Source organism: Salminus brasiliensis, chromosome 4 (assembly GCF_030463535.1).
Source record: "Salminus brasiliensis chromosome 4, fSalBra1.hap2, whole genome shotgun sequence".
NCBI classification, from domain to species: Eukaryota; Metazoa; Chordata; class Actinopteri; order Characiformes; family Bryconidae; genus Salminus; species Salminus brasiliensis.
This window is the reverse complement of record NC_132881.1, coordinates 5849526-5859525: the sequence shown is the minus strand read 5'-3', so window position 1 is coordinate 5859525 and position 10000 is coordinate 5849526. Positions and strand designations below refer to the sequence as shown.

Genomic DNA, 10000 nt, shown 5'->3' with positions numbered 1-10000 from the left:
GCAACAGTTACATTAAAATAATAATATAATAATAATAATAATAATAAAAATATTATATATATATATATATATATATATATATATATATATATATATATTTTTTTTTTTATTATTATTATTTTTTTTTTAAATGTAACAAATGTTGCAACTCCTCAGACATCTGGTCCAATTTACCACCACTATAACTGATTCTGTCTGTGTAAGTTTCTTTAACCCCCCCAACCCCTCTGAATCACTTTGTTCAATCCTATGATGAGCCATTGGTAGAACCACACACAGATCCCACAACATCACCTCATGCTGTTAGACGTGAGTGGCTGCTGTTTCAGGCGGCTATCTGTTACTCTATTGTATTGAACTCATTCTTGTTTTGTGCCTCTGGTATCTGATTGAGCATTTCCTAATGACGCTGGCCCATTACCGCTGTGCAGAGGTGTCAGAAAGCGTCCCGAAACGCAGAAACCTATTCCCGTCCACCACCTGTTGTGCTTGTCTTGGCATCTGCAGCTTTGCTTTCACCGCAGAGGGTTTTAGAGCTGCACGCTGTTTCAACGTGTTCCTGAGAAATGCACGTTGTGCAACCTCGGCTGTACACTTCAGCAAGCTCCTGTTAGTGTAAAGACCTTATTTTTAGGCTACCGATGCTGGCAGAGACGCTGAGAACCGACATGCCTGCCAAGTTTTTGTGTAGGTGCTGAAAGTCAGCTTCATTCGGCCTGTCGCTGGCTGGTGAAGGACGAGAGCAGAAAACACTGAGCAGTTAATGAGATCACCAGAACTGAACAGTGAGTAAAACAGGCAGACTTAGGCCTAGAAGGCCTAGTCCTTCAGTGTAAGTTTACACACGCACACACACACACACACACGCACACACACACTAAATCACAGGTGCACTGTCAGTACAACCACCCCCCCCCCCCCTCTTGGCTTGGACTGGCATACCTGCTTGGGGCTTGGGAACAGCGTGAGATTCACAATGTTGCCAAATATGTAACTGGCTCCTGCGGGTAGCCTCAGCGTGGACTCCAGCCCGTGTACACAGGCCCAAACTCGATGGCTGCGGGAAGCCGCTCCTCATTAGCCCCAGGCCAACGCCTCTGGCCTGGGCCCGCTGGGCCTCAGCCGCCACAGATGGGCCAGCGGGAGCCAGGCAGCGTGGAGCACTAACAGAGCGGGCTTTGACGGCAAAGTCAGCCTGGCCACTTCTAGAAAACCGAATCCCCCATGCTCTCCGCATGCCTGCACGCTATTAAATGTGTCAACAGGGGGAAAGGAAACGGCCCACTTTATAATCCATAAATGCTGGTAAATGGTCAATATTTGTACTTGTTAGGCTTCATAATAGGAAGGCTGTGAGCTGTTCCATGTACCTCGCGCTTGATATGAAGGCTCTACCTTCACTCTCAGAAGGTGGGGTGGCAGCAAGTGTGGCGTAATTGAAAATGTAATACCAGGATCTGTGGAGACTCTTAAACAGAGAGGGTTTAGGTACACAAGCTTTTCTTTACACAGATAGGTCACAGATCATTACCGACGGTGGATGACCAGGTTAGGCAAAAATCCTAGCGTTTATCGTTTTTCAAGTGACTACATTTTTACATCAGCCTAATCTGGCAGGAAAACCATAAACCTGGCAGCACTCCTCAGTACAACAGAGGAAAAGGTGATAGGCTCTGAGTGGCTAAGAGGTCTATTGCGCTACCACTATGGCCTGGGGGTCTTGACTTCGAATCTCGAGCCATGTTGCTTTGCCATCAGCAGCCAGAATCCAAGAGAGCACAGTTGGCCGTGGTCTCTCCCCTCATCGCATTTGAAGCAATGTTGGCCAGCATAGGCGGCATAGACGGCCGGGGACGCGGCCCTTTCCTCTGAGCGTATCACCGGCTGCCAGTGTCGCCTCCTAGTGTCAGGAGCAGTGCTAGTGCTTGGGGGAGTTATGAATGGGTGCGTTAGTTGGCAGTACCAAATTGGGAGTATGAGCACATAGCACATTCCACAGATGGATGGACAAGATACTGTACCCTCCACCCAACCCTAATTCACCCCGCCTGATCCAACTAACCACTGCCTGCAGACAACCCAGTCCTTGATTGGCTGAATGGGGTGTGCCATATTAGGAAGATATCAGGTCTCCAGGAGGAGGGCTGGAGAGCACTGGTGTAGAATATTCTCCTCAAACGCTCCTAAAAATGAGCCAGTAGAAATGGTGCAGAATCTTGGGGTTTGTTTGTTTGGTCTCTGTTGTCTGTTCCTCTCCTCTACAGCTGAACTGAATGTGTGGAGCTGGAGCTGATTCTCTCGGTCCTGGCAGACCAGCTGTGTGTTGACTGTTCTAATGGAATGCCTGAAGAGTTCTTTTTCTGGGGCCGGGCAGCGCTCTGCTGCGGTTTTGTCTCTCGGGGCCACGGGCAGGAGGGGGCAGGGGCAGTGTGGCTAGCGGGGCAGACCCGAGGGGCTCTCGCCTGGCGCGCCCGACCGGTGCTGATGGGAGTTGTTAGCACCATGGCCAGAGATACAGTGGCTGTCAATGTTTCTCCGCTTGGCACCCGCTGCCAGCTATGCAGCGCGGCCGTGAATGAGAGCCTATAAAGACGTGGCCTCGAGGGCACCCGCGGGACCGCACATAGGAGAAGATAGTGTTATTCGCTGGGCCGAAAGTACAAATCAGCCCGGGACGCGGTCAGGCACGGGAGAAGGTAAACCGAGTTCCCGCAGGTTTCTTGGCTGTGGGCCTGTGCCAGGGAATCCCAGTTTCGCAGTAATGAAGGAGAGTTAGTTCCCTGTTTCAACAGCACTGATTCACCGGCAGAGCGGACTGGTGACAGCCCTCTGGATGAAACAGCTTCCGTCTTGCTTCGCCTATTCAGAGCTTACTGAAAAGACTCATTACAGTGGAAGAACAAACAGAATATGACACTTATTTCATGGCCTTTCAGACCCTTGGAGTGAAAGCTGGTGATGTGGTTAACGCCATGGACCCTGCCGCAATGCCACTGCTATCCTAAGACTAGAGTCCTTTAGGCTAAAGCTTGCTGTGTACCACATATTAGCTATCTCTTGTGCATTGATTAGAGTATTAATAATGCGGCATTATTTCACCCTCCGTTTGATTTTTATGAACCTTCACTAGCAACAGAAACTCTCGACACCAGTCACGGTTGCCTCAGGCATTGCGTGGCATTAGAACGTACATAACGTTTGTGAGGAGCACAGAACTTAATATGGGACTTGAAGACGTATGGTGCTAATGACGACAGTTAGCTTTGATGTGGCTTTTCCGCTAACTTTGCTAGCGAGCTATCTGATATTAGCTAGGTCCAGAAACAGTGATACTTTTGTTCAATGACAGATTAGCATGTTGGCACATAGTTCACTGTGGAGAAAAGATCTTATGAAGAAGATGATATGCCCTCATCAGCAGCCAATGTATGCGTTAGCTCTGTTAGCCCAGTGGTATCTCATCTGAAGAGGCAGTCTCTGTTACTCCTCTGACATTTAAAAAAAAAATCTGTTTGCTATTATTTATAAAATAGTAATAATTCTTGTGTTTTGTGAATTTTTTAGCCTCCTAATACTAACATGATCACCTAAAAGAGCCTACAACCTTTTTTGGTGGGCATGTTCCATATGGTCCCCACAACAAATATGGCCCTGCATTAGCCCACCATCATTAGTCGCTCTGGATATGGAAATAAAAACAGGCATGTGCATTTAGCATTCCCCACCTTCCCCTCCTGTGATATGGACCATCACCATTATTTAGAGCTGGTGTTGAAATGTCAGGTATAAAGTGTGTGTGTGTGTGTATGTGTGTGTATGCTATGTTTGCTAACATAGTTGAGGATGAGAGTACAGAGGAATGCACGGTGTCAGTCTCTGAGTGGTGTGATTTAGAGACCAGTGCTGCAGCTGATGACCCCAGCCTCATTACTTGCCGGCCGCTCAGAGGACGCCTCAGAACTGAACGTTAACAAATAGCCGTGGGTAGTTAAGCCAGGGGTGAAGGGTCAGCCAGGCTCACTCCCTACTTACAGCCAGGCAGCCAGGAATGTGGGAGGTAGCGTTTGCATTGTACAGACGCACATCTGCGCTTTTGCGAGCGAACACACCTACACACATCTATATCCGCACTCAGACACTGCCAAGGAAATCCTGGTTACCAGCCACTTAACACATCTCTTAAGTTTGAGATTAACGCCAGGCTTTCCATCACTGATATACACAGCTTTATGTGTATTAGTTCCACCTACCTTGTGCCCGCACTCACTGACCACTGTGCTGGACACATCTACCATACATGTGCACGTTTAAGGTACACTGGCCAGATCTTATTGTGCTGAAGGGATGGCTTTGGGGTTTAAGGAGAATCTGAGCAAAATTTACTGAACAAAGCTTTCCCACTTACCTCTAATGTAGTTGATCGGCCAAGACCTGTCTGATGTCTGAAGTTTGCACCAGAGCGCTGAGGCTAATCAGTGGTAGCTAACCACCCACTGACAGCCCAACTGGGAACCAGAAACTTCTGTCCTGGGGTTCCATGTTGGCCCCAGAAATGGATGCCCAGTGAAAAGATCAGGAGGGGTTATAAGTATGGGTTGTACACTGCAAATGGGGCCTAGATGCGCCCCATGTGAGATTAAGGTGGGCTGTAATGATATGGGCCCTTTTTGATTAGCCCAACTGGGTCCCAGTAACAAAGCATAGACAAACCCACTCTGAACCCCCCCTAGCCCACGTTCCACCAATGTAAGGCCCACATAGCGCTAGGGCTGTGCACACCATCAGTAGAGTGGACTCAAATGCATTTCATTTTTATAGGTACCAGTAAATCATTCCTTGGACAGTATGTCTTGTCCGAGGTGTAAATCCGGTCTCAGTATCGGCTGTTTCGCTCCACAAGTGTTATTACTGCTAAAAGGATTTGCCTGTTAAAGACTGAGCCCACATATTTAACCACATTTCCACATTCAGCTGATATTTTCTGCAGTGTGACTCAAGTATGAGGACGAATGCCTCTGTACGTATTTCTGCAAGCTGAGGACAGACATATTAGAGCTATTCTGGTCGGAAAGCCACTGAATCCTAAGAAAAGCCTGATGGATTTTGTTGTGTTTGGTGGAAATAATGAGTTCAGGAGACAACATCTGCTGCTGCCTCATTCACAGTGTTGCAATCTGATTAGTTCATGGCGATCCTCTTGCTTCTTTCATACGTGTGTGTTTGCTCCGGCACGGTCAGTCTAGATACATATGCATGCTCTGTTCAAGCTGTGGGACAAAAAGGCCTTGCACCTGTGCTGGCAAATAAAGACCTTCCCCCTTCACTTCCCATAGCTGCTAGCGGGCTTTCAGCGCCGCTCTCTTTCCTTCTCCACTCATCCTTTATCCCTCCTCTTCTCGAACCTTTTCACAGCAATTAAACGCCGTCCTCTTTGATTGAGTCGATTGCCTGGTTAAAGCCTGTCACTTTCGTCCTTTTCCACCAAGCTGGAGACTAATGGTTCCCAGCCCAATCCCAGGAAGCCCCCGCCAGGACATCCCACACATTCACACATCCGCACCAGTTCTCCCTCGCTTTCCGCCAGGGTCCCCGTTGACCCCTCACGGCTGGGGTGTTAGGGGGGTGTTAGAGGCCCCTCTGGGGTAGCCGAAGAGCAGAGGGGGCCGGCCCCCGGGGGCCTCCTTGTTCCTACCCAGCCCGTAACCCTGCACAATACCCTCTCTGCTGGGGGTCAGCCTCCAGCTCGCAGCTTTCAGGCCCACAATGCTTTCTTGGCCAGAGGGGGTAATAGGATTTGGGGTTTGTGTGCTGGTGGGTCCTTGAGAAAGAAATATGTCAAAAATTGCCCGCTTGCGGCCTTAATACCACCCCCCCAACACAGCCCCCCACCACCTTTCATTTCAGCACCATTGGCCGAGCTCTGGAGCGGGTTAGCCATAGCGAGTAGGAGGGACAGAGAAATCAAAGAAGGAAACAAAGCAAGAAAGGAAAACACAAGGCCGAGGCAGCTGGGGAGTACTTGGGGGAAAAAAGCCCCGAATTCATGACACATGATTCTTTTTCTCGCACTTTGTTCTGGTCGCTTTGCTTCTGCGGCTGTGTGCAATAGGGGGAACAGCCATAAGTCATGAAGGAGGCATGTGAAGTCGCCGGTGGTGATACATCAATGCCATGCTAGACCGCTCCCCATCCCTCTGGTGCGCGCACACACTCGAGTCGTGAGCTCTTAGTGGGATGTCACGATCGAGGCTGTTTACCCTTGTTTCCTTAGACATTCATCACCCGGACGCATGACCATGATGAGTTAACTCCGACTCGACCAAAAGACCATTCAGGCCTATACAAAAGCTGTATTCGGTGTTTGAAGAGTATTACCCACGTATGGACTATAGTGAACCTAGACATCCCATTGCCTTCAATGCACCATTCATCTGCCCTTCCTGCGGTCTCTTTGTCAGCCTAAGCCTCGCGATTGTCTCACACAGAAGCCAAACTCAAGTCTTTCAGAGATGCTGAACTAACCCTAACTCATCCGCAGTGTATTATTTCCTTTCTTTGGACTAGTTCGGTGTCATCTGCTGGTTATCCTTGTCATCCTTTTCTCAATAGCCTGTCTGCTGTGATGGGCCAACTTGTCCATGTTGGGTGGCAACATCAGCTGCCCATTCATCCTTTCTTTTTGGGATGTCTGGGACCAGCTGTTGAAGCTGTAAAAAAAAAAAGAAAGAAAAAAAGACCACGTCTGACAGACAGACATGGTGGGTGGCTTGAGAATCTCTTGGAGTTTGTGAATGGGCATGCTTTAGTGTCCAGTCTGGGTTTGCTGCGCACTTTGGGCCTGGATTGACTGTCCCTGACCGTCTGAGCTCTGCGGTGGCCGTGGCTCAGTGTCTGACTCTGTGGGCACCATCATTGCTATTGTGGGAACGCCGTGGTCGGTTTTGGACCGTAGCCCCTGTGCAATCAACTGCTGGCTTTGCAGTTGTGTTTTGCATCAGGAAAGAAAGGAAACATGGAAGGTTGTCTGAATGGAGCTTTTCGAGGAACCAGAAGAGGTCTAGAGTCAATCTAGAGAAGATCTAAGAGGTTCAGAGAGGTTGCAGGTAGCTTAGAAGTTTGTATACCTTATACACCAGGATGTTGGTAACAAGTTTTGCCTAACTACTTGCCTAACAACTTGAACCACGGCTTGAGCTGATGAGCTCGATTTGAGGGTCAGCACTGGCAGCGGCAGGGCTGTCACTCCTTACTGGATCCAATCCCGGCCCGGTTTGGTCCTGACAACTCATTCTCACCTCCCGCCGAGGCCTCTGACAGCAGAGCCGTGAAAGACTGAGTGGAGAGGGCGTGAGGGCACAGCTGCAGAAGAAGGAGAGAGGGGGAGGATAAGAGAGAAAGAGAGGGAGAGATAGAGGGAGTGCAAGAAGGGGGGAAGGGGCAGGGGCCTTGCTGACCCCAGACAGCGGGACACTGTCAGTCAGGGACTGCAGTACAGAGCTCCCAACAGATAGACCCCCAACGCACTTGGAAAAGGGGATGCTTTCATTCGCAAGTTAATATTCATTGGTTCTGAAATAAAGCGCCAAAAAAGGGGAAGAGAGGGGGCGTCGGGGTGAAAGAGGGGGCCTGAATTGAGAAGGCCTATTGTTCTTTTATTGCCTAGTTTATATTCAGATACGGCAGAAAAAGTGGAGAGGAAAAGAAGTCCATTGAGATAACGGATGACTTCCACATACACTGTGGGTCACTTGCCCGGCACGCAGCCGAAATTAGGGCCTTTTTTGGTCCTTCTCTTCCATTCGTCAGTCTCCTCAATGAAGTGCAGTTTGTCAGTAAGTCACAAACAGTCCAGTGGCGTCCTGTAGGCGCTGTGCGGTTGGATTCCCTGGCTGGACTTCTTGGGCAAGACTCCTAACTCTGCAGTCTCCTACCTGTGTAGCGTGATTCACAATTGCTGGCACGGCTGCTAATTTGTGATTGACATACAGCAAAAAAAAAACAGTGCTAGCATGAATGCTAACTTCATAGCTAGCTCATGTTTCTTTAGCAAACCTTTTACAATGTGATAATATAAGAAGCAGCAATCCACACATCACCACACCAGCCTAGCTTTCATTCCACTCTTAAAAATAAAGGAGCTACAAAGGGTTCTTTGAGTGATGCCTTAGATGAACCACTTTTGGTACCACAAAAGCATATTTATGGAACCAAAAGTGGTTCTTCTATGGAAAAGGTCACTAATAGGTGGAGCACGGGCCATGTCTGGACCCAGATGCTGTTCTATCTGGAGCTGGACCTGCAACGGATCAACCATTGAGGACAGTTTCATTCTGACGGGGTGTTAGAATTACTTTAACCGGCATTACTTTACGGTAGCCTTTACGGTACATGAGGAAACTCACAGGCCGATCACATGTGACGCTACGTAGCCAATCATATCTGTGCAAGTGGTCGAAGAAGACAGCAAGTCCGAGAAAGATGGTTCACATGGCGTGGAGCGAAAACCAAGCTGCTAATCAAGAATGGACTCATACATGTTTACTCGTCCCACGGGCGGTTCTTAACCAGTATGCCTCATATGTTCCGAGACTGAGGCGATTATGAAAAGCAGAAATGTCAAGCAGTTGTTTATTTTAATATGCACATTTATTTAAGCATTTACTGGAAATTCATGTAGAGTACTTCAATACACAGGATATGGCACTGAATCATGGGCCTCTTTCCCACCCTCTGGGCCGAACGGTTCTGAGCACGGAGGGTAACCGTTCTGGAGGCTTTTCCACATGGACACTTACATGGAAACTTACAAACTGGGCTGAGCCTGGTTTTCTCAGCATGGTTAGCTAACCGTAAATGGTGATGTAAAACTCGATGGGAGAGCTTAATGACGTAGAGATGCATGGATCGGCTTCGTATTACACCTTTGTGCAGCAAGATCCGAACAGCAATGTTCCCCCTTAGTGTGGCGACAAGTATGCTTTAGTGCACTGTAGAATAATAAAGTTTAGCGTACTACAGTCGGCTACAGGCCTCGTCCAACAATGCTACCAGCGGTGTTAGCATGGCAGCTACGCAGCTCATTCAACATCGCTATCGCAGCATTAGCATGCCACCTATCTTTCTTGTCCAACATCGCTACCGCCCCATTGGCACTGCCTGGCTCGCTTAGTGGAAACTAGCATTACCTAAAACTTGCACAAAGCGAACTGCAGGGTTTCTGCATTGGGAGCTATGCTTGTATGCCGGAACCACAGCAATAGTTATCCATTAACATAGTGCTAACTGCATGGCGAAGTCGTGCTACTGCACGGCCTTGGCAACTGTTCGGCCCTGTAGTGGAAAAGAGGCCATAATGCAAGTTCGACATTCTCTCTGTTCCAGACCTTTGCTTAAGGGAATTTGGGAACTGCACCCAGCTCTATAGCACTGCTTAAAGAACGTGTACTACAGTGTACCTCCTCAGAGCTCATGTAAAAGTGTACGGTCAATCTGTCCTCATTTGAAGGAATGAAGAATTAGCTGGACTGTTTTTCTGTGTGTTTGATGGTTTCTCAATAACGTTGGATTCAACCACTAAGTCTTCCCAGTGACAGAGGAGAATTCCCACCTAAGGACGAGCTCAAATACTCAGCACTAGGTTCCACAGCTGTTACTGTACGACCCCTGACCTGTCTGTACCTGTTTACTGCTCTGGTTCACCAGTAGTTATATTTATCTATATTAATATTAAACTGAGGAGCGGGGAAAAGTGTTTCTGTTCAGCACCACACCCTGACTCAGACTACACCCCTGTGGCACCTGTATTTACATGCACACACACACACTCATACACACTTGTCTCACATGAATCTCACGTGAGATTTATAGTCGCTGATGACAGCATAACCGACGCCCATCACCGGGGGTAACAGCCTGTTCCCTGAACCCCCTCGTACACCGCTCTGCCAGGTGCAGATAGACTCACAGAAACACACACACAACACACACACACAACACACAC

General features: G+C 48.5%; 1 protein-coding gene across 2 annotated transcripts in view; it reads left to right on the top strand.

Moving 5' to 3' along the window:
- Nucleotides 1-10000, top strand: part of smoc2 (SPARC related modular calcium binding 2) — a 55876-nt gene that overhangs the window by 988 nt on the left and 44888 nt on the right. The window lies entirely within an intron of this gene.